General features: G+C 36.2%; 1 protein-coding gene across 6 annotated transcripts in view; it reads left to right on the top strand.

Moving 5' to 3' along the window:
* Samuel (SAM-motif ubiquitously expressed punctatedly localized protein) overlaps nucleotides 1-25,809 on the top strand; it is a 516,854-nt gene that overhangs the window by 211,076 nt on the left and 279,969 nt on the right. The window contains exon 1 of one of the 6 annotated variants that reach the window (XM_074181809.1): nucleotides 6,034-6,094. The exons of the other annotated variants lie outside the window; for them this stretch is intronic. The gene's annotated coding sequence lies outside the window, so the exon portion shown is untranslated. Of the gene's footprint in view, nucleotides 1-6,033; nucleotides 6,095-25,809 lie in introns of those variants that run through there. 6 annotated transcript variants of the gene reach the window in all.

Here is a 25,809-nt window from a genome sequence, read left to right as displayed (position 1 = left end):
TACATCTTCAATAAAGATTATTATCGTCATAATCTACTTCACGTGGTACATTTTATGAAACTTTGAAACCTTATAACCTCATCAATTCTTAACAGGTTCTTCCTGTCCACCTCTTCCGGTGCTCGATCAAAATTCATGTAATCACATCCCAGCAATCCGTGCCGGAATAATAACAGAACGACGCTCCGGATGTTTTCCGGCTGTAGATCCTAGTGACCTGTGACCGGACGCGGGTCAGGCGAGACGGTTCCGCCACGTGCCCGTCTCTATTTACAATTGTAATTACAAATTTGTAATTACAACCCTTAATTGGCCGAACACGCGCTCGTTCTTCTTGTGTTTTTATTCATTATGAGGATTAATTGATGCGATATACTTTTATAAGAGTGTTGCAACGTTCGAGCTTCCGTTAGAAGTGTAATTACGTAGAAGGAGGTACCAACAATTTCTTAATTGAATTTACTGTAAAGATCACGAAATAATAGGTTTGTTATACCTTCACGTTCTATATCGATGTTATTTTTGAGATTTCTTCGGTACACATTGTTAATGTAACTGTTCGTGTTGATTGAATCCAGGAATAAAAGTCGCGATTGAACTTTTGCTACTATAGAAATGTTGTGGACTCTGATCAGAAATCGACGTTGAATAGTGAGGTTTTGCTAATTTATATATCGCATGAGTTTAGATTTTTGAAGATTGTCATTCGTATACGAACGCGGCATTTTGATTTACCTTTCCTATGGTATATTGTACAATCATGATCACAAACCTATTTTGTGTAATCTTCAGTACCAATCTGAATGATATTTTGAGAAACAACTACACCATTCATAAATTACGGTTGTTACGTCACGGAATAAGTTTGATCTACTTATGTCATCGATGACATCGTAATGACACACATTCACTTTTTTGATTAAATCCCAGCCAGAAGAAATCTTGTTTATATTGAAAGGGTTATATTTTCAGGAGTGATTCATTTTTGGAAAAGGCAGTTTTTGGCTTTCTACTACTCTATTTCGATACAAGAAAATGTGGGAATCTTCCAAGGACAGGAAGGAAGCAATCAATTTTAAAAGTAGTAGCAAAGACGTAACTTTCAGACACAAACTGGAAGAAAAAGCCCTTTTGAAGCAGTTACTTTCATATAAACATTGAATCACACGAAAGGAAAATTCTTTAGAAACAAATACTCTCATATGAACAATGAATTTTACAAAAACACTTTCCTCTACTCAGTTAGTATTTCAAACATTCGTTATGGAATTGAATCAGATATCATTCACAGGATTTCTACACAATATACTGAATGGAAGGTATAGAACTCACTCAAACAGTAATAGGGTCTACTACTAAAAATTTCTTTTCTGTATTTTTCTGTATATTTTTCTGTATTGATTGGTATCAATATTTGTCACTTTAAAGTAACTCGGCAGATGGTTATACATCTTCACATCATTGTAAATTAAGGAGTCCTAGACTAAAGACTTGCAAAGATAGGTAATTTTAAATTGTTTTGTATGCTCTGAAGAAATATATAGTAATGGTAACCTCAAGTTTCACCAGATGTTTTTTAATCGAACACACTGTCTCCAGAATACATTTTTTTTATCTATTAACATTTGCCAGCAGTCACGCAATTTAGCTTCACACAAGTATTTTTCTGATGTCAAATTTCAGTTCACCGTGTATATACAGTCCCTGAAATTCAGTACACTCTCTGAACTTAATGATACCGCTCGATACACATGAAGTCTGAAGTGAACATTTGAAAGTCATAATATTTGTTATAGAATTATTGAGAGTTAGGTTAGCTTAGGTCCAAAATGAGTGGGTCTATTCAACCGCAACCCGCGAGGGTTTATTGTGGCTCACACCTATTCACACTCGACCAAATTAACCCAGCTTCTTAACGAAGCCTATTAGTTTGTATGGTGAGTGGTCTTTCAGGTCAGATGGTGACAGTACCGCTCTGCCGAACACTAAAGACCTGATTCGGTCTCTAGCGGGGCAGGCACAAAGTATATGCTCTGTTGATGAGGTATTCGGATAGTCAAGTTGCGAGATTCCCACCTTGATACGCACGACAACCTTTACATATGAGAGTTTTTGCACGTCAGCTTCACCTGACGATGCCTTAGATTCAGCCGTGCAGGGCTTTTTCGCCTCTGGTTTTGGTGAATCATCACTTGAGCGCAAACGTTTGCTAACCTGCTCATGGGGAATTTGTTCCCCCACCTGAGAGAGATTCTGCGTACGCCGCTCAAGAATTTGGTGCAAGGCGGTTTTATAAAGTACCCCGCTCCCGAGGAAACGACTCACTCGTTTCCTGGCTGCACCACCAAACCTTTTTTTTAAGGTTCAGTTGTTGGATCAGGAGTTGGGGAGTTGAGATGCTCTCGCTCCTTAACTGAATTTACAGGGAGGTCAGTTGGAGTCGTAAACTCGACATCCATCTCCTCTGTACACTCGCTCCTGAAATAAATATACAGGGAGGTCAGTTGGAGTTGTGAACTCGATACCCATCTCCTCTGTAGACTCGCTCCTTAACAAAATTTACAGGGTGGTCTGTTGGAGTCGTAAACTCGACATCCATCTCCTCTGTAGACTCGCTCCTGAATTAACTTTACAGGGAGGTCCGTTGGAGTCGTAAACTCGACATCCATCTCCTCTGTAGACTCGCTCCTGAACTAAATTCACAGGGAGATGGGTTGGAGTCGTGAACTCGACATCTGTCTCCTCTGTAGACTTGCTCCTGAAGAAAATTTACAGGTAGGTCCGTTGGAGTCGTAAACTCGACATCCATCTCCTCTGTAGACTCGCTCCTGAATTAAATTTACAGGGAGGTCAGTTGGAGTCGTAAACCCGACACCCATCTCCTCTGTACACTCGCTCCTGAACTAAATATACAGGGAGGTCAGTTGGAGTCGTAAGCTCGAAATCCATCTGCTCTTTATAATCAGCGTCAGAAAGAATTTTTTAGTTTACTCTGTCCATAAAAGTCCCACGAGTAGCTAGGGAAAGACGGCCAATCACGACAGAGCCCCGAATTACCGTGACAAGGCGATGCTACGACGAGAGGGCGCCCGGTATCTCGAAGGTTCCGTAGAGACGGCTGATAGGCTCAGAGTCATTCATCCTTTCGGCACGGATACACACACCTTAGGATGAAGCCATCGTTGGGATGCCATTCAGTTAGGGAATAACAGAACCACAAGTGATTCTGTCATTCCCGTATCCAGCGGGGCTACGTGGAAGCAGGCATCCGATGGCCGGTTTGCTCAACCCCCACGTCCCAAGACAATGCACTCACCGAAAGCAGCATGCACAGTGGTTCAAGCAGTGAAAGATGAACAAGGACAGCCAACCTGCCAATTATTAAAGGAGAGTATATTGAAATCACACCAAGACATAATTTTTTGTATATCATGAGTTTTGTCTCATTGAGTATATCTATACCTTTATTATGCCACAATATAGTGGTGCCGTCAGCAAGAAGAGTGAATGTTCCAAATATACTAATGTTCACCAAATCATACCAAATGATACCGAAAAACTGACTCTACCTTTTTCCGTTTCGAAGAGATACGAGAAAAACCGAAAATTTCAATTTTTTCTGCAACTTCTTCAGTTGCACAAATATTGGAAACTGAAGAAATTTTACGAATTATACAAAAACTAAAACTAAAAAAAAGTCCTGGACACGACGGTTTTACTGCAGAAATGTTGAAGCATATAGCAGATTTTATAACAGTCCCTCTTACCCACATAATTAATAGTGGCTTCGAAAACGGAATCTTTCCAAACATTTTGAAAACAGGTGTTATCAAACCGCTCTTCAAGAGTGGTGATAAACAACAAATTCCAAATTATAGACCCATTTCTCTGATATCACACATAGCAAAAATTTTTGAAAAAATAATAAAAGAAAGAATGACACATTTCATGAAAAAACATAATATCCTGTCCCAACAACAGTATGGATTCAGACAAGGAAGATCTACAGAAGATGCAATATTGGAACTGACGACTCATATCTACAAATCACTCGACATCTCCAAACCGTCACTCTGCATTTTTATTGACCTTTCCAAAGCCTTTGATACTGTTTGTCATACAAGGCTTCTTGAGAAACTGGAAAAAATGCCAATTTTTTCCCGCATGCCAATGCGGGGTAAGCCGCATGATCTATTGAAATCGTATCTCTCAAACCGTAAACAAGTAGTCGATATTGATGGTGCAGTAAGTACACCAAGGACGATTACCTACGGGATTCCCCAAGGTACGGTCTTAGGCCCTCTTCTGTTCACCATCTATATAGACATCCTATTGAAAATGACCTCTGAAGGAACTATTCTGAGCTTTGCAGATGACACAGCAGTATTTTATAGTGACGATACATGGCAACAACTGAAAGCGAAGGCGGAAAAAGATTTCAACAATATTAATAAATGGTTTTTATACAATAAACTTACTTTGAATGCGGAAAAGACCAAATACTTACCCTTCACCTCCTATACTAACAATTTGCCGAATATGGGGCCATTGAATATAAACCAGAATATATCAATTCCAGAAGCCAGCTCCATTAAATACCTCGGTATAAAAATTGACCGACATTTGAAATGGGATTTACATATATCGTATCTCACAAATAAACTTCGAGGATTCATATCAAGATTCAAACTCTTGAAAGAATACCTTGATATCACCCATTTGACAACTGTGTATTATAGTTTAGTTCAGTCACAACTTTCATACGGCATAATAGAATGAGGAGGAGTAAATGACACACACTTAAATTGCCTCAATATTGTACAAAGAAAAATTCTTAAAATCATCTTGGGCAAAGGAAGGATGTATCCAAGCGATAATTTATACAAAGAAAGTGGCATTTTCGATGTTAGACAACTCTATTGCCAAAAAATGTTGCAGAAAATATATAAAAATGAAATTAAAATAACACGCTCGGATCACCCATACAATACTAGGAGACAAAAACATAGTGTTGTGGTTCCGAAATGTATCAAAACAGTGGGACAGAGACACTGCAGCTATCTGGGTCCAAAAACTTGGGATTTACTACCTAAAACCATAAAAACGAGTCAAAACTACATTAAGTTCAAGAAACAAGTAAAAAATTGGCTAAATAGTTATGACAGAGATATATTCCAAAAAATTATTTTACTGTAAAAAGTGCAAAAATTCAAACCTGTTATAATTTATAAGTTTTAACAAATTGTTTGTCATATTCAAAAAACAATGACATATATCTCTAATAAGAATCTAGATGTGACTTTTTACCGACTGTGATATTTATCTCATGTGATTCCTTGCATAAAACTGTTAACCATCTATTGGTGATATTTAGATAATTTGTAATGTGATATATGTATATTATGTTTCACTGAGATTTCAAACCGATCGTGTTATTCAGTTGATCTGGATGCGACGCTTTTACCGACTCGACTGTGATATTTATATCATGTAATATCTTGCATGAAACTGACAACCAATCATTGTGATATTTTAAATATTGTATCATGTGCTACATGAATGTTTTTTTGTAATTTTTTTGAATCTTTTCTAGAGGCTATATCACGCACAAGGAGCAATCTTGCGATTGTTTCTTCAGTGATGCCATTGTTTATTTATGCATCTCTCAAGCACTACTGATATATTCAATATTGTAATTTTTTGATAAATAAACATTATTATTATTATTATTTCACATTTCACCGTAGCAACATTCATCGTACCTACTATCAGAATATAATTTACAATACAGTCATGCATTTTCGTGACAATGATTTGATCGATAATGCTCAAATATTATCGTTGAATTGAAGTTTTCTCGATATTCTCGAGAGTTTAGGTAACTTCCTCAAGCTGACGGCAGAAGTTAGCGACCAGGATTGCAGGAGCGTATTGGCCTCTGATAGCTTGAATCATTTGAATAAAACGTCTTCATCATCCGAAGTCAATGATTGAATTATCATTATAAATACTTATAAAAACAATGGTGAACTGTGAGCAAGTGTGTGAAGTGGAGAGAAGTCGAAATGAAATATTGAATTGAATAAGTACTTAGGTAAGTATGGTGTTAGATTCTCTAAATGTTATTCAAACTAAACATGTCTTTCTGGAAAATTATTTTGATTTATGAATCAGCTACAGATGGAACAGAAAAAAAAATAGTTTCTAAACCGAAACATTACATTTCCCATGTCAAAATTGAATATGCTTACATCCTCATCCAAATGTGACTTTCATTCAATTTGATGTATATTAACCAACTGAAAGAAAAAAAGACAATCAGATACATTCATTTTCATGAGCTACAGTTCATTCAATGAATAAGGTCGTCCTTAGTTTCATTGGAAATGAAGGTGAAGGATGCATTACTAATACTTATTTTGCAAAAAACGCAACTGAACTCTCGTCAGAACGTAGTCTTTTCCATATTTATTTGTAACCAATTTCGAAGGGTAATAACAGGGATAAAAATATGTTTCAAATGATGAAGTTTGCCAGCAAAAAAACCAACTCACACAGCGATAAATTTTAATTAAGTTTTCCAAAAATACTCTACAGAAATGCAAAAAAATAATTTGAAATGGTTTTGGTTACATACAAAGATAATATTGAAGTATTTTTTATTGTTTTAATGGCCTTGTGGCAATCGAATTTCGAACTTATTTTAGGGGGTGAAAAAAAAGAAACTTCATCTCGACCTTATGCAAAGATGGATTTTTTTCAATTAGTTGAGTACAGTTCAATCAGTATTATTTGGTTAAATTTGTCTTAGGGGTGGAAAAAAATCGAAATACTAAACGAAGTATTTTGTTCGAATTCTCAGAGAATATTGTATTCGTGTCAATAAAAACTCATAGTTACAAAAGCTAGAAAAATCTCTCTACAACTACTTTTATTATTTCTAAGTGCTGAATCAGTTATGTTTAGTTGCCATTCTTCAAGTGAGGGATCCTATTTCATTCAGTGTCATAACTGCACTTTATAATTCTGTAATGAAATGATAAAATATTGACAGATGGGCTAATTGTACACTAGCTTTGCCGCTAGCTGCATATATAGCCCCTGTTAATGCTTTCGCGGTGTTGAATTGGGTGTTATCAGTAATAAAACAGACAGGTAATTCAAATCATCTGAAAGAAACAATTCATTCAGGCTAATCTCATTTCCCTACACTGTAATGGACTGACATCGATCAGAAAACAACTACTTCCCTGGCTAATCTCACGAAGAGCGTTGGATTATATCCGACAGGTGTCAGTGCAGGATTTTTCACTGGAGTTATATCTCTATATGTTGTAGGCGATACAACTGCCACAATAGATTTTCAATTATTGGAACCCACTTGCAGACCGGTTTCGGGCTGTTTGGCCACTCGTCAGTGCAAGGTAGTATCTACCATCAACATAAAGTCGATGATTCCTTCAGAGTGTAAGTCCTCGAACTAGGCTGAAGCGGACAACAAACAACAGGTTTGTCATCGCCCCATCTGCCTGTGAACGAAATTTGCCCAATTCCTCGTAAATGGAAAGAAAAGACTGGCTATGAATCATATTTGATTTATAGCTAGTCTAAATCAGGCAGACTGATCGATAAAGAATTTTGTAACCTGTACAGCTTATTTCTGTATGATGTCGTTGGGCGATTTCCGGTCAATTTTTCTCTACGAATTCAAATTGAACCAAAGCGCTGTCGAAATGAACAGAAAAGTTAACCAAGCATTTGGCAACGATAGTATTAATGAACGAAGTGTTCGACGTTGGTTTGCGAGATTTCGTTTCGGTGATTTTAGCTCGATGATGAGCCCCGAAGTAGTCGATCTATAGTTATTCAGAACGAGGATTTGGGGACCCTAGTGGAGAGTGACTCATGACAAACGCGGCGTGGGATGGAGGAAGAATCGGGCGTCAGCTTCTATACAGTTTTCGATGGTTTGAAACGTTTTGGGAAAGTCAAAAAGTTCAAAAAGTGGATGCTCCACGATTTGAAAGATCGACAGAAACTGTCACGTTTCGAAGTTTGTTCTTCTTTGATTTGGCGCAATCAAAACGATCTTCTTTGGTTCGGTTCACGTGTGATGAAAAGTGGATCATCTACGACAACAGTAGACGTTCAGGACAGTGGTTGGACACGGATGATCCACTCAAGGCATTCTCCAAAGTATACTATGATGATGTGATAATAAATATTCGATAAAACGTTTCGTGTCAACATGGCCACCATCAACTTTTTTTACGGACCTGTATGTTTATTACAGATATTTATAAAGCGATAAATTCACAATCCAAGGGTATGTCATATTTGATATTTTTATAGCGTTTCATTTGAAATAACCACCATCATCAGTGACAATAATCAAACAGAAAAACAATTTATTTTATTATGAACTTTTGGGAAAAATGAAACCAATACGGAAAATCAAAGCTACACAGCAATCTACATTAAATGCACGAATTGATGACCTCTTCTAGCATAATGAGTGTAATACTAAAACATGTATCTCTTATTTATTGTTTGAGATGATCGATATCTCTACTTGGTGTCTATCCTTTATGTATTCCCAGACAAAAAAATCTAAAGAAGTAAGATCTGGTCAATTAATTGGTCCATTGTTTCCACTCTATTTTTTTGGAATATTGTATCTAAATGTTCCCTTACTATTGCTGCATTATGGGGAGGATCGCCGTCCTGTTGAAAATATTGTATTTCATCGTGGATATTCAGTGGCAATTCATCTAAGAAGCCATCGAATTGATTGAATAGAAAATGAAGATACATTTCAATATTCAAATGATCATCGTGAAAAAAAGGCCAAGAATGTTTGTTCCCACAATTCCCAACCAAACATTTATTCTGAACCTTTTTTGAAAATTGTTTTTCCTATGTAAATGTTCATTTGTATTATTCCACCTTTAATGAATATTCCTGTTGAATCAACCATTGTTCATGAATTTTGATTCGTCCATCCATATTATTTTTTACAAATATTTCCAACTTCCCTATATCTTCGTCTCAACCACTTCGCAAATCGTACTCTCCTTCCGTATTCCCTTCTATTGATGTGATGAACTTTGCGTATCCTGTAGCAGTTTTTCAAAATAGTTCAGGTGGATTTTACAGAAATCCTCATTTCGTGGGCAATTTCTCGTGAAAAACAATCTCGATTGGCATAATTTTTGTAACTGACCAATCCTAAATTCAAAAAAAATGTCTTCACTGTGTAAATTTTTATGTGGTGATATTTGCTAACCCGTAACATTTATTTGATCCCTCACATTTCCAGTAACCACACATTTTCTTGTTTTCTTTCTGTCAAATGCACCACAATCCCTCAAATTTATTTCTAATCGTTTAAACATTTGGATAGCTCAACATACATATTCCTTGCCAAAAGAGGATTATTATTTAATTTTGCATAACTAAATAACATATCAGTCTTTTCATCATTTGAATACATGTCACACGTCTATGAACATGATATGTTCATAGACGTGTGACAGTTCTCAACAGATATCAACGACACATTCATTTTTGCTGCCATGAAAACCAAGCACAGCCTATGCGTTTAAGATGGTAAATGAATTGAGATGCTATTTGATCATACCAAATCATACAACAATCGAATTTTGAACAAAATCTGATATTTTCGGTACTTCCAGGATTGACAATTATAAAAATATTACGAATTATAATTGATTAGGGAGAAATAAGCCTTGAAAGAAGGATAACGGCAATACACAACTTTTCAAAACGAAAAAATAAGAATTTTCATTGTGTTAGGGTACCTGTCAAATTTATTGGATTATCTGAATTATATTTTGAAGAAATCGAAACAATTTACAAAAAAAGTAACAGCAGGACCGTAATTTAAAATTGTTGTCACTGATGATGATAGTTATTTCAAATGAAACGCTATAAAACTATCAAATGTGATATATCATTGGATTGTGAATTTATCGCTTTATCAATATCTCTAATGAGAAAGACAGATCCGTGTGAAAAAAAATAAGTGGTGGTAGCCATGTTGACACGAAACATTTTATCGAATATTCATTATCACATCGTTATATTACAGTTCGAATACAATAACATTTATTTAACCATTTTTTATATTCTCCGAAATAATAATTCTATTAGAAAAAAACAAAAAACAGCATTTTTGGTTTTCCCCGTATAACTCGAGAAGGACGAGAGTCCCCGTAAATTTTCTTCGACCATTGTATTGTTCCCGATGAGAGTTACCTTTTTTCCTATTTAATCGTCTCCATATCTATTACGGTTTAGAATATAGCAATGGTACTAAATGATAAATCAAACTGCCTGTATTGTGAGGGAATCGATTAAATGTTCCGAAGGTTGCGTCAGCAGCAGCCGGTACTGGTCAACAGAAGATGTTCGATCCTGCTCTACAACAACGCCCGTCCTCACGTTTCACAAATCATCGTTCAAAAATTGAATGAATTGAGCGTCAAAGTTTTGCCTCACCCACTATACTCCCCAGACATCTCGCCAATCAACTACCATCTTTTCAAGCACTTGAATAACTTTCTCACCGGTAGAACCTTCGCCAAACAGGTGTGTTAGGTTGGCGAAAGTTTACTGATTCAAATGACTCTTATTTCGATTGAATTGAAAATATATAAGTTTAAAATATGTTTTTCCGTTAACCAACTGTCGCACTCCTACGAAAGACAACCCTCAGAAGTCGGAACTTGTGCGAGCTAAGGACTTTCCAGGTCTCATCTTTTAACGTGTGATAACTAAATCGGATTGGACGATAGCAAGTGAAAATCGATCGTTTAGCCTCTGTGGCTTGAACCACCGACCAACACAATTGAGTGAGTAAACAAAGCACCCACGTTGAATCGACCGGTTACCAAATATGTATTCACTGAGTAGATAAAGTAGTGTCTGAAAACAGACAATACTTCTGAAACAACCTGTGGGAAACCAAAACCATTCTTCCCCAAAAATGAAATATTCGAATATTTTAGCATGTCACTATGTATAACTGAGGAAATTATATCTGTGTCAATATTTTCATTTTGTATAGATCTTAATATTATGGAAAACTATTTTTCCATAAAAATGAAGATATTATTACTGATTTCAGTTTGCTCTGCCTGAACTCCATTGATTCTGTTTTTGTTTTCTAAATAGTATCTTAAGTTTCAGTAAATAAGCACAAATTATTAATATTATTGACTACAATTGAAATTATCGTGCATATATTGTTGACAATGATATTTAACGTGCCGAAATGTTTCCGTTCATTCTATTGTTTGGTAGGAGATAAAACAACTATTTGACATTTCGCATTCCTCATATCGATCTTTGTAAAGGTTACTTGCACTATCCAATGATGAGTTGTTTGGTTGTTTGGTGGTAGATAAAATGTAAGGTCATACCCTATTCCTATTGAAAAGGTCAGTTTCGATACCATTTCACCCCACTGATGATCCCAGCAGCATTGTGTATAGAGTGGTATCATTCAGTCTATTAAATAGAAACGATAAATTCCAATACCGCATGCGCTTACATTTATTTATATAGATTTTTTTAAATTCACCTTTCGCCGTCCAATTTCAGTCAATAAAAAAGTAAACTCATAGTTATGGTTTTCCAAAAATAATTCTTTTTGATGTGGGTGTTCATGGGTGCCTTCAGATTGGTCTAGATTGGAGTTTCCCAAACGTATTGTCCCACGTAGCCCTATTAAACCTTCAAGGCCATGACGGACCCCTTTAAAAAATACTGACTATTTACTGAAAACTAATACAGAAAAGCACATGTTTACGGTTAGGTAATGGAACAAATAAAGTATTTTCTTTAAAGTAGGTAGGTACTTAATATTGGTAATTATAATTAATCCCGCTAACGTCCGCTGTCATAGTGGACGTTTTGGTTCACACGTCTTGGTGCCCGCCGGCGGGTAGGTTAATGTGATGAGTGGGCTTATTTTTTGTTACAATTCTGCGAGCAATTTTACCCAACTTCATACTTCATATTCAGCGTTCAGTAAATTCCTGTATTTTGTCTATATCATGGCCGGGTTTGAAAACCTACTCTCACATAAGTAAGTTGTCAAAAAGGGCAAAAGGAATATCACCGCTTTACCGAAAATCTCCGGATATTCTTGATTTCTTTCTGGCCAAAAATGAATCAAAAACATATTTTTGAATTCAGCTCAAAGAGTTTGATCTGCGGACATTACCAATAATGATTCATGTTGCTTAATGCTCAAATTTTCATTAATGCTTGCAGTTGTGATCATGAATGGATTTCAAATCCAATATTCAGAATTACCAAAACATGAAAAGTACCTTTTCTAGCTTTTCATGCTTATCGCACGTACGCCTTGCCGCCGCCATTACGTTAAATGGCATACCTCTTATGACTCAATGTCGTACCCCCGTGGTACGCGTTCCCCATTTCCAGAAACCCTGATTTGGATTTTCAAAACCTGAATTAAACCCAAAAGTAGCTTTCCAAACATTTTCAACAACTTTCGAGAAGCCAGAAAAGCAGGGTAAGGGAAACAGCGACTTTTGGTATTCGTGAAATAAGTTGTGAAGATTACGATAAAAATTATTTTGGTCAAAATAATCGCACTATATAAACTCGTTTCAGGGAATATATTCCACATATTGGTTTCGTAGACCAGAGAAGTCTAGTGCCACTCGACATGCCTTGGAAAATGTCCAAAGAATGAATAATAATTGTTGGAAATTGTTGAGACAAGTAGGTATATGAAAACAGACTTGTAAATGCTTTCGAGTGTTTATAAATATGAAAGTGTAGAATACTGTGGTCTGATTTCTGTTTACCTTGTGCATAATAATTACAAGCAGTAACTACGCAACCAGTAGGTATCGTAACGTAACTCGCTGTCGCGAGTGGCTAGCTTCTTCAGAGGTTTAACCATCATGGCTTGCTGTCCGATGACTACCTTTTCGGCTTCGTAAAGCGTATTTATGCCTTGTTAGGTAATCAGTTGTATTTGTACCTGTATTTGTACCTGCATTTGTACCTGAACTCGTTCCTGCACTTGAACTTGGAACATTAACAATCTTGCTGCCTGTTGTCCTGTTCGTTATTCTCGAATTCCTTAAAATTGGGTTCCATATTTGATTGAGGTGCACCGCTTCTTCTTTTCGGTTGAAATTCTCCGTGTGTTTGTGGATCTCTATTGCCTCCCGTACCAGTCGGCTATGGTATCCCTGGTTGGGGGCAATTAGTTCTGTCTTTTCAAACAACATTCTTTGGTCTCCTTCACTAAGTGCATGTTCCTCCACAGCTGACTTGTCCGTTTGGCCTAGTCTGCAGTTCCTTTTATGCTCTTTTAGTCTTGTTCCCATGTATCGTTTGGTGGTTCCGATATATACCTTTCCACAAGTGCATAGTATGTGATAGATCCCTGCTGCTGATAATGGGTCTCTTTTGTCTTCAGCCGACCTGAGACTTTGTTGTATCTTCCTCGTGGGTTTGAAGACTGTTTCGCTGTCGTGTTTGCCCAATAGTTTTCCAATCCTGTTCGTCACCCTAGGAATAAACGGTAGATATGCGCGTGCAACCATCTGATCCTTTTTCGCTTTCTGAACCGTGGTGCCCTTCGGTTTCATGGCTTTTCTGGTCTTGGAGGCACTGTATCCATTCGATTTCGAAGTCACTCCAAGGTATTTCAGTTCCCTCTCCAGATGTTCTGGTTCACATATTCTCCGAGCCCGTTCCGTTAGTGGAGATGACTCCTCTCTTTTGGCTAGGATGGTGGTTCGATAGTGCGTGCAACTATCTATCTGTGTGTGTGGGTTTTCGATACACTTTGTGGGTTAGTCTGGTACCACATCGTTCTACTAGTACATCTAGGAAAGCTATCTGTTGGTCTTGCTCAATCTCCATGGTGAATTCTATGCTCGGGTGTTGGGCGTGGTTTAGGAAACAATTCAGGGCGTCTCTTCCATGTTTCCAGATGACGAAGGTGTCATTCACGTAACGTAGCCACAAGGTCGGCTTCAAGAAGTGTCTATCGCCTTCCCTTCAAACCGTTCCATGAAATAATCTGCTATCACTGGACTCCCCATCGCAACGCCATCTAGTTCTAGCTCATAGAAGTTCCCCCCCCCCATTGAAAGTAACTTCCTGTGAGACATGTTCTAAAGAGTTCGACGATGTCAAGACAAAAGAGACCCATTATCAGCAGCAGGGGTCTATCGCATACCGTGCACTTGTGGAAAGTTATATATCGGAACCACCAAACGATCCATGGGAACAAAACTAAAAGAGCATAAAAGAAACTGCAGACTACGCCAAATGGACAAGTCAGCTGTGGAGGAACACGCACTTAGTGAAGGAGACAACAGAATTTTGTTTGAAAACACAGAACTAATTGCCCTCAACCAGGGATACCATAGCCGACTGGTACGGGAGGCAATAGAGATCCACAAACACACGGAGAATTTCAACCGAAAAGAAGAAGCGGTGTACCTCAATCAAATATGGAACCCCATTTTAAGAATAACGAACAGGACAACAGGCAGCAAGATTGTTAATGTTCCAAGTTCAAGTACAGGAAGGAGTACAGGTAGAAATGCAGGTATGCAACTTTCTTTAAATAAAAAAAAAACATTTTTATCACAACTAATCAACACTATTTCGTAGAATACTGAATAATCTGGAGAAAACAACGATTATTATGATTGTTTAGAATGAATTTTTCTAATATTTCAAACATTTTTTTCTGGATCAAAATGTGTCCCTCCCTGTAAAGCAAAGTATGTAAATCTGTTTTGAATAAACACCCAGTTTTCTCTTTCTCTAGTGATGCAATTTGAAACGATAATCGATTTGACTTTTATAGAGTTCAGAGGTAATAGGTCTTGAGCATCGATGCCCTGAGTTCTTAAATATCAAAATCGTGAAACCATCTTCATATAATGAAGAATATCGGTTAGAGGTTAGACACATCGTTTGTAATCATTATGGGGTCTCGCCAACGTTTAGTCTACTTTGTGAATCATGATGAACGAAGAGGAAAAACAATGGAGTTCTGAGAAGAATATATGCAAATTCCTTGTTATTACAAAGTCATACAGAATGTACCTAAATCTTGATTTCATTGTTCCCAGAGATAAATCCTGGTTTTCAGTCGTATTACACTAAAATATCTTTAACTATCTATTAATTCATTTCGTAACTGGAATAAAATAAAATTGTTTATGTCACCTTCAAATGAAAATAATCACGGAATCATGATGACTTTTCTTTCGTAGTCACTTTGATGAGATCGAAGAACTACCGTAAATGTAATGAGACATGGTTGTCATTAAATTTTCTTTAGATAGACAAATCATTACATAAGTAATCAATTAACCTGACTTTTTTAATGAAGAACTAATTCAGGACGCTCAATTACTCCACTCTTTATGTCCCATGGTGACCAATAAGGTAATTAATCAACTAGATTAGAAAGCTTTCCCAGTTAGTTGTTGAAAATCTAAAAATGATAGTTGAGTAATTTTTATGACAATTCGTTACAAAACGTAAATATAATAAAATATCTCCTTTATATAATCTATGATTTACGTTCTGATTGAATGATGAAAAAATTGCAGAAAACCTAGCTCTACATGTTTTGATAATAGATACATGATAATGATTTATTCACAATTGAATGTTTGGTGTGTGAAATGATTTTGCTACCCTAACGAAGCCGGGGAGATGTCATAGAAAACGCTGCCTAATTCACAACATATTGTGTCTCATTTAAAGGTATGCAGACCTATAAAATATCTATATATCTATCTGTTGAGGATAGTTTACTAGGCTTAAGCTTGTCTGATTTAGAATTAACATCGGGGACATTTCATTTCGAAGCATTTGTGAAACTTCTGTTGTCTCATCGCAAGTCCTTGTGTGAAACTTTTTATTAACCAAACCGATCCCATTTTGAAGCATTTTCGAAAACTCTACCCATTAGTCTTATCATGATCAAGGTCCTAAGAAGAAATGCCTTGAAATAGCTCATATATTGAAAAGGAAAATATGACTGTCTGAAATAAATTTGCCTCAATGAGGTGAAATCGTCAGAGGGCGTTGGGAGGCGGGAGGTCAAGACGACAGTTTAACATTCAAACCACTTCAAGTGTCTGAGAGATGGATGTTTGATTTTGGCCCGTTTGAGGAATTTCAAGATAGTTTTGCGAGATTTTGGCATATAAATTAGGTGTTACTAACATGCCCCCTATTTGATCGGTATGTATTCTATCCGTGAGTAGCTTCCATCACAAATTTCCAAATGATAAACATATCTTTGCCAAATGGCAAGGATAAGGAATTTATCGGTCCTGGTATATTGAACCTGTCATTCACACATTTTGCATTTTCTGTTCTCATTTCAAAAATAGTAACACACGTAACATTTACAACCACTTATGTCAGGACACATAAGAAATCAGCCTTGACTAGGCTGCGGTACTTGTCATTTTCCGCCCCACTATTGCTGGTCTCAAATCTCCCTTCTTTGGAAGATTTCTTAACTCCTCGTCGTATAATTTAGACACAATCATTCAATCCATATGTGAAGAAACAGGAGAACTAACCTCACGCTCCTCAGCGCCATCTCGTAGCAAACATTACAGTGGTTGCCTTCATTGTAGACTTCTTGTGTTTCCGAAAGAAAAAAGGAAGGGTTTATTCCAGAGCTAAACTGTCATCATTCTACCATTTTCATTACACAACCTGCGAAACAAAAAAAGTTTGAAATACCCAAAAAAGGTAATTCCTTATTTTTAGTAATTACCACACAATCCTCATGTTTGTATGTATGTATCCTCATGTATATATCTCGAATATAACACATTTTCATATCACCTACTTTGTCTTTTATATACAAATGGCAGTACCAAGATTCAAGTTACTTTTGTTTCTGTTTTTAAACGGTTATATTTGGCTTCTATATACAAATGGCGGTACCAAGATTCAAGTTACTTTTGTTTCTGTTTTTTAAACGGTTACAATACTATTTAGCTTGCCCTGTTGTTTGTCTGAGTCAAACTTAGTAATTGAAGTTTGACTCCCTTCCTGTTGATAGATTTATCTGATATTTGGTACACACATTCAGTTTTAAAGACGATACAATTCAATCAATTATGCAACATTGTAAATCCAAGATGGCCGCAGATACAAAGTGGTGGATTACATATTGTTTCACAACTACCTCGATATGGGTATCAAATGACAGGGCTTGACTAATAGAATATTAGTAAAATTTGAAAAAAAATGCAAATTCAAGATGGCGGCAGTTGCAAAATGGCGAATTACATATTTTTTCACAACTACCTCAATATGGGTATCAAATGACACTTTGTACAATTTGAAAAAGATGCAAATTCAAGAAGACCGCAGCTTCAAAATGGCGGTTTACATGTTTTTCACAACTACGTAAATATGGGTATCGAATTACTGGGCTTCACTAGTAAAATAGTTGTACACTTTGAAAAAGATGCAAATTCAAGATGATCGCTGATGGTGGACTACATATTGCCACGTTATACTAAGGCACTGAATGAACTAAACACAATGAAAATAATTGAGTAACAAAATTAGAAACTGATAACTTGAAAATAAAATAAGAAAAAAATGTTGTTGAAAGGTTTTATTAAAAAAATAAAAGATGATCATGTAGATAATGAACGAAAAGCTGAAAAATTATTCGGTAGGTCCTAGGTAGCAGTCACCACACCACTCCCTTCAGCAATCCACGGTATTGACCAGATAAAAAAATAATGAATGAAAACGTTTTCAGAAAGTTAATTCCACATAAACGCAATTCTCCAAATGTTCAAATGTTCTTGAACAGTACTGAGTTGAACCTCAAAATGAATAGCAGCCACAGTCCGTCGCGTATTTCTGATGTGTACCGCTCTTGATGGAATCAAATGTACCAAGTCACTTAAACACCTCTCGTGGAAGTATCTATATAGAAGAGAGACAAATCTCCAACTTTTCTTCAATGTTCCAGGCTATCAAAGTTGCACGTAACGTTCGCGTCTCCAATAAGGCGAATGGCTCTTTTCTGGATGGAATCCATTGACTTCAAGGTATGTTTGGGGGCAGAGCTCCATACATGAGAACAATACTTCAAAGAAGGTCTGATCTGAGCTTTATAAAGCATCAACAGTTACTGAGGTGTGTATAGTTTTCTGGTTTGTAACAGTGTTCCAAGCTTTTGAGAAGCAGCATTTGCAATTCCAACTACATTATTGTGCTAAGACATATTGGTGTACATTTTAACCCCCAAAAATCATCGAAGCAGAAAGCGGAATTGTCTGACATGATATTATTATATCCGGTTCGGAGACATTTATCTTTTTGGAGAAAACCGATGCCTGGGTTTTTGTGGCATTGAATTGAATCTGGTTACTTTCACCCCAATTCGAAATCACTTCTATGCTCTCATTAAGATATGCAACCTCCTGCTGCCGGTGAAGATGTGCCTCCGTAGCCGATGTCCTGGAATCCATATGGTATGACGAGACAAGTGTGCTGTCGTCAGCAAAGCAATATATTGGGTTCTTGTTTTTTTTCCAATAGGTCGTTGATATACAATAAAAAGAGGGTTGGAGATAATATGGATCCCTGGGGAACACTAGCGTTGATGGTGAAAGTATTCGAAAGATATCCATCGACGGCCGCTTGCAGGGAACGTTCTTTCAGGAAGCTGGAGAGCCATACACAGAAATGATCTGACAAGCTATATCATCGAAGTTTGGACAGCAAACCCTCATGCCACACACGGTCAAAGGCCTTAGAAATATCAAGCGCTGGAGAGAGTGATGTGATGACTGCTACCTAGGACCTTCCGAATTATTGTTTAGTTTTTAGTACATTATTAACATCATTATTATATTTTCTTTTGAAATGAAACCTTTCAACATAAACATTTTTTTACTTATTTTTCGATTCATCATTTGATTGTTTTTGTGTTCTTGAAGGAGGCCTAGGTGAATTTTTGGGCCCTGTAATTGAGTAGTGCCACACTAGGGCTATTTATTTTTTCTTCGATTTTAGGAGTAGTAAAAACTTTTGGACTTCAAATTTTTTCTTCTTCTAAATTTTGAGAATACCAGAAATTTTCATCTCCAGATGAAAAATCTCTCGAATAACAATCACTATACCCAGAAAAAAGATCTGAGCTAGATAATTGTCATTTTTTGGTGTTTTTATTTTTCTATAATCTACCGAATTCAAGCAGTTCGTGCACTAAACAATTTTTTGGGCTTATTTCCATAATTTCCATCAGTTTAATATCCACTCATCAAAACCGTTCTCAGCGTAAACTCTCTCTCTATATCCCCCTCTCTCTAGGTTTATCGGACGTTGCTTCCCATTCGGGTGCATTTTTCCATTCTCCTCCTCTGAAAATTGACAGGAGCTTCATTGGGAGGCGCAGCTGTCTTGCTCGAAGCAATGCTGCCACCTCTTTTTGTCCAACTTTTTCATTACAAAAAAACACTTATTACATCGTCTCCTGCTCGGGGGACCTTTTCATTTTTTCCACCAATATATCGTAAAACTGATTCAATCCTATTCCCACGTGGACATCCCGTCCACCCCTGTCTCTAACCGGCGGAAATGGGGGTAGGTTCTATGACGGCGGACAAATACAACACACACTGAGTTTCATCTCAGTTTCATCAATGGCGTCCGCGTACCTTCTTTGTAGACGGTCGTTATCGACACGTCCGTAACCACCATATTAGAAACGAAACTCCCAGCGTAAACTCAAAAAGGACAAAGCTGTCTGGAATAATATTTGGGTAGAAGAGGTTATTCCGGTTGCTCGGAATCTTCAAGAAACATTCACAGGTGTCGCAGCTTTTTGCCATACTTTGCTGAATTTATTATCAAAATGAAATAAAGTACTTTTGTTAGCTGGTCTGTTAGTCCAAAATAAAAAACCTGATCGTCCCAATTAGACTCGGATGGTCCAAATACAAATATGTTCATTGTTTGTAATTGAAGGGTGCAAGAATAAAACAAGGAGTGTCCAAAATATTACGTTTCTTGGTTTTCAGTTCTATCGGGTGCTATTTTCTAAGATTTTTCTTGTGGCCAACATTAGCGGCATGAAACTTGGAACGTCACGTAGATTGTACATTATAAAGATCTACCGTACACGCATAAAACTAGGAAGGTCCGCGCGCTACACGTTCAAAACAAGGAGGGTCCACGGCTTCCAGTGCCAGCGACTGCCAGCGAGTCTCGTCGATCAAAATGGTCCAGTCTTAATTCAACTTGCATGCAGTACGCATCGTGATTTATGTTATCGTTAATAGGAAGCTTTGTACTATATTTTATGACAAAAATGGAATGCGACAATGTGGCAAAACGGTCAAAAAAGAGGCCTAAAACTGAACGAATTCAAGATGTGATGAAGAAAGTTCGATTGGCTTCCCATGAGCAGGGTCCGGCATGTCTTTGTAAGCGTTTGAGATGTTTTGAAGTTACAACAAACGAACAACGTATGACGATTTTGTCACATTTCAACAATTTGCCCACAAACAATGAACAAAATAGTTATTTATGCAGTTTAATTTCGGTTACTCCGGTTCAAAGACGTCGAAATCGGAAGTCAGAAGAAGAAGCTGTATTTCATGATAGCGTATTTTTCTATAAAATTAGGGTAAAAGAAGACGACCGCATTGTTGAGACATCGGTTTGCTACAAAGCTTTCCTGAGTATCCATGGCATTAGCAAAGGAAAACTAGAGCACTTGCAGAAAGCTTTAAAGAATAGAGGAACGGCCCCGAAAGATAAAAGAGGCCAACATAGTTCCAAGATAAGGAGCTTACCTGATTCTACATATCAACACGTTATTGACCATATTAGTTCTTTCAAGGGAAGGCTTTCACATTATAGCTTGAACGATTCAAAAAAACTTTACCTACCTGAAGAACTTAACATCACCAAGATGTTCAACATGTTTAAACTGGTACATCTAACAGAAAAAATATCTTACGAAACTTATCGTAATATTTTTAACACTAAATTTAACATCAGTTTCGGATATCCGCGGAGCGATACATGTAGTACATGTATCCCATCGACATGGAGTCGATGGGACTCCAGAAGCTGCAGTCTCTATAAGAAGGTTGGAAATTCAAAATGAACTCCATAAAAGAAAAGCTGAATCATTTTATAATCAAAAACGATCAGCTAGGCGTCGAGATAGAACCAGCAATGATTTTATCGCCGTTGCAATGGACTATCAGAAAAACGTATACCTTCCAAACATACCGACAAACGACGTGTATTATATGCGTCAACTGTCAATGTATTCTTTTAATATACATGTTTTGGGTACAGCACAGTCACTGTTCTATACATATCCAGAAAATCTTGCAAATAAGGGATCTGATGAAGTCTGCTCTTTTTTGTTCGACTTCTTAATGAATCACGCTGAGAGTAGCATCAAACATCTGCACATATTTTGTGACTCTGCTGGAGGACAGAATAAAAATTATTCCGCTTTCCGTTTCATGCATTATATTGTACATTCTGTTCGAAGACTTGATTCCATCCGTATCACATTTCCAATCCGAGGACACTCCTACCTGGAGTGTGACAAGAATATGGGACTGGTTAACCTAAAAACACGAATGGAATTGCCAAAAGATTACTATGAATTACTGGAACAGTCGAGAACGAAACCAACTCCGTTTTCTGTGATAAGGGTTCAGCAACACATGGTTAAGGACTGGGGAACATTTTTCAAGAATAAGTTCAGAGAAAAATGCCCCTTTGCAATTCAAGAAATTCGCGAAATTTACTGCACCCGAGATCATCCAAAGCTAATGTATTTTCGATCAACTTATAATGGCGCCTTTAGTAACAGTTCTATTATTAATAACAAAAAGAAAAAGTCTGGAAGAATCAAGCTGGGAGAAAACGAGTTTGAACTTCCTAATGCAAAATATACAGGTGAGCTCATAGAGCATCTCAAACATAGAACCCGCACTTTTTTTTTACATTTTTTCAGAAACATTACCCATTAAAAAAGAGAAGTTTTTAAACTTGCAGAAACTAAAGTTATATTGTGAACAACCAGAAGCAGCAGATTTTCACACAAGACTTGCACACTATCAGTGACATCTTGATTGGCAAGAATAGAGAAAATGTAAATACGGCTATGCCTATCACATTCCTTGCAAGGATATGATGGACATTCCGTGTTTTTTTCCTGTATTTTTGTATATTTGCACACAATTTTGACAACAAACCTAAATTTTAAAGTATTGTTACAAAATTTCATTCTCTGTTTCAAAGAATATATTTTTTAGTTGCCTTTATATAACAGTAAGAAAACTTTGTTTCATTTTGTAAGCAATTAACAGCGAATTTATATTAAAATACTTGAAATGTATTTTTTGTGACATTCCTTGTTTTATTACTGTACCCTTCAATTGATGAGAGGTCTTGCTATCAAGGCAATATAGAACAATATTATTCGCAATCCTTTACCTTACTTTCATTCTTGTCGTAAATGACAAATTAATCTTTCACGTATCGGATACAATTTCGTGGAAAGTAATGCAACTCTTCTCTCAGATGAACAGATTGGCCAACATGTTCAGCATGTTTGTTCTATCTGAAATTTGTATCCATCACGAGGTCTAAATATTTAATGAATTTTTTCAACTTGATATTTATAATGGTGCCGTTATTATTGAATATAATAGAATAGAAATAAGGAAAATTAACGTTCTGGTTGGTGAAAGGTATGAAGAAGATTTTCTCCCCATGTTTAGTGAGAAGTTTCCAAACCACTTTAATATATTGGGTAAGTCCGCTTCAACACTTGTTCTCTACTTGTGATGCACTGTTTGGAACCTTTGGTGTAGTAATTACTATTACTGGAGTCTTATTCCAACACCAAACCAATTTTTTAATACTTCGACACGTCTTTGAGGAAGATTAAACTGTTTAGTCTTCCTCTTGAAGATGATCACTTGCTGATCGAAACATGATCATATAAATATTGAAAAGTAATCAGCCAATATTGTACCTTGGAGCTCCCAAAATCCATACATTGAGTTAAATTGGGTACTTCTTTGACCTGCACATGCTGCTTTCTGTTAGTTAGGAATCTATGGTGTGTTTCCGAACCCAATATTTGTACAAAAATACATAATGCTACATCGCCTTTATCTATTATATTTCACTAGTTGATTTTACCATAGTATCCTGTGTAGACTTGACCCTTCTGTCTGTCAGAAACGATTTTATATTTTTCTAAAAAATTTTATATCTTAACTTAAGTAATTTTTCAAATATTATTGCAATATGATTTGTCAGCGATATAGGTCAGTAAGTGTTAACTTGCTTTGCATCTCCTGATTTGTATGTTGATTCAATAATAAAGTGTTTGAAGTCAGTTGGGAAAATACTTGAGTGAATTGACGTATTGATTATAAAAACGTGAGAGGTGATTTCAAATTCAATCAATGTTTGAGAAATGATTTCATCGATATCAAGAAATTTGCCAGTTTTCAGATTCAGATTCTCGCACTTCGTTCGAGAAAAAATGAGTTTGCCAGGGTTCTGATTCTGATTTTTTTGTTATGATTGTTTTCAATTGACTCAGCTAATTTTTCCAACGTTTGTGAAGTGGTCAACAAAGCATACTGAGATTTTCTGATATTTTAGTAATAAATTGCCGCTATATTTCTGATAGGGCTTTATTTTGTATTGGGATTTTTAATCATGTCAACCGCTTCAAGTTTGTTAGGGTTATTATTCAGTTCATTTATTATATATTTCATAATTTTCGATTTTCGCGGCTTCAGTTGTCCCTTTTCCCCAGAGAAAGCATTTATTCTGGTAAGACAAAAGTGTTTACAATAGATTCATTTCACGCCAGATATTTCAAATTTCTCTTATCAGACCAAATTAACACAAAAATTATTCTTTTTGCCCTTATCTTGAATTAGTTTTATTCATTTCGTCATTTTGAAATATTTTTGGGTGTATAGCAGTATCTATAACGATCACCAGATGAATTTCAACCGAATTATTCCGGGAGTAATAATAATAATAATAATAATACGTCATGTTTATAAAGGAAGAATAATCCATTTGAGCAAGACGTCCTACTATTTCCCGTCAAAATGGTGTCTTCAGTGGATACTCGTTTTCCAGTTACATATAAGGTATGATTCTGCGAGTCACCATCGTGGGAAATGAAACCGATTTAAAGAAACTTAGTTCAGCATTCAACAAAAAAGAAACCAACCCAGTTGTGATAAGGAATGAATTCAAAAGAATAATTGAAACATACTGAAACATATAGTGTACCCCGTTGGGTCGAAGACTGAGCAAGGAACTAGAAGTGCGCATGTTTGGAATCGTCTCACTTCTGGACCTTACCGAATGAAGCGAAGGAATTGACGGAAATGAGAAAGCTGGCATTGTAGCAAGAGCTGCAACTGAAAATGATGTCAATGTGAATATACCTTTGAGTCCAATTGACACAAAAAATTCACAAAAAACTTAATGCTCAACACATAGCAACACGAAAGGACAAACAATGATTCGAAATGGAAAGATATCAAACTCGATATTGCAGGCATGATGCTTCCACAAGGAATAACGAGAAGAGAACGAGTCATAATAACATAACTCAGAATAGCTCATACGAACTTAACATCCTCTTATATACTGAGGAAACGAAGACAATCATGCTGTGAAAATTAACAAACCTTGATGACGGTCAAACACCTTCTCTTAGAATGTCACCAATATGAAGCAGATCAACAACGAAATGACTTAACGAATATCAGCTCTTGTCTCTGTACCAAATCTATAACACATGTTCTGAACTTTCTGAAAGCAACAGGCCTCCTCAACAGAATATAAACAGTTACTTTATGCTATACAAAATGGCTAATGGCAGAATAAAAAAAACATGTCTTTATTCACATTACTATATAATTACAAGATTTCATGTGAAAAGGCGAAATATCACCAAATTATTTTTAGTCCAATATTCAGTGACCTCACTGTGTGGAAGAAGTGTCACTGATTCAGAAGTAGTGAATCTTAGAATCCTTTGTAGTCCACGATTTTTGCTGTTGATAAAATTGCACCCAGCAAATTTTTTTTGCCGGACATTTATTATTATGAAGATCTAATTATATATATTCAAATAGAGAATATTTTTTTGTAGATAATGTGTACCAAATATTTTGAAATATTAGAAATTAGTTAAACTTTCCACAATCGATATATAGTTTCTCAGCTTTCATACAAGTATACTACTTTTCAGCTTAATATATTAAATTGACTCTTAACTATGATCAAAAGATATTTTAACATCCAATTCTATTGAACAAGAATCGTGAACTTTTTGATAAGATTGCTATTATCAAATTTTATTAGTATTATGCGGCATCTTGTGAATTCAAAAGTGGTGTCATGAAATTATTGTTATGGGCATACACTAATCGCAGACCTGTGATTTAGTTTATTTATATTTTATTAGATATACCATTCAAATGTCTCTTTAGAATAGTTAATGTGTGACACCTTAGATTTATCAGGTGTTGAACGTAAATGCGTTAATAAACTAGTTTTAGGAGTTTGAACTTTGCATTTTTTTCTTTATCGTATTTATATTCCATAATTTCGATTTTAGAACACGAATGGGATGAAATGTATACAAAGCATTTTTGTTATTCTGAGTCGCTATATCAAAGTGTCTTTGTAGCTCTATAT

The sequence above is a fragment of the Leptinotarsa decemlineata genome, unplaced genomic scaffold (assembly GCF_025532065.1).
Source record: "Leptinotarsa decemlineata unplaced genomic scaffold, Ldec_3_MD MMD2_tig00026316_RagTag_RagTag, whole genome shotgun sequence".
Classification (NCBI taxonomy): Eukaryota; Metazoa; Arthropoda; class Insecta; order Coleoptera; family Chrysomelidae; genus Leptinotarsa; species Leptinotarsa decemlineata.
This window is presented reverse-complemented; position numbering and strand designations above follow the sequence as displayed.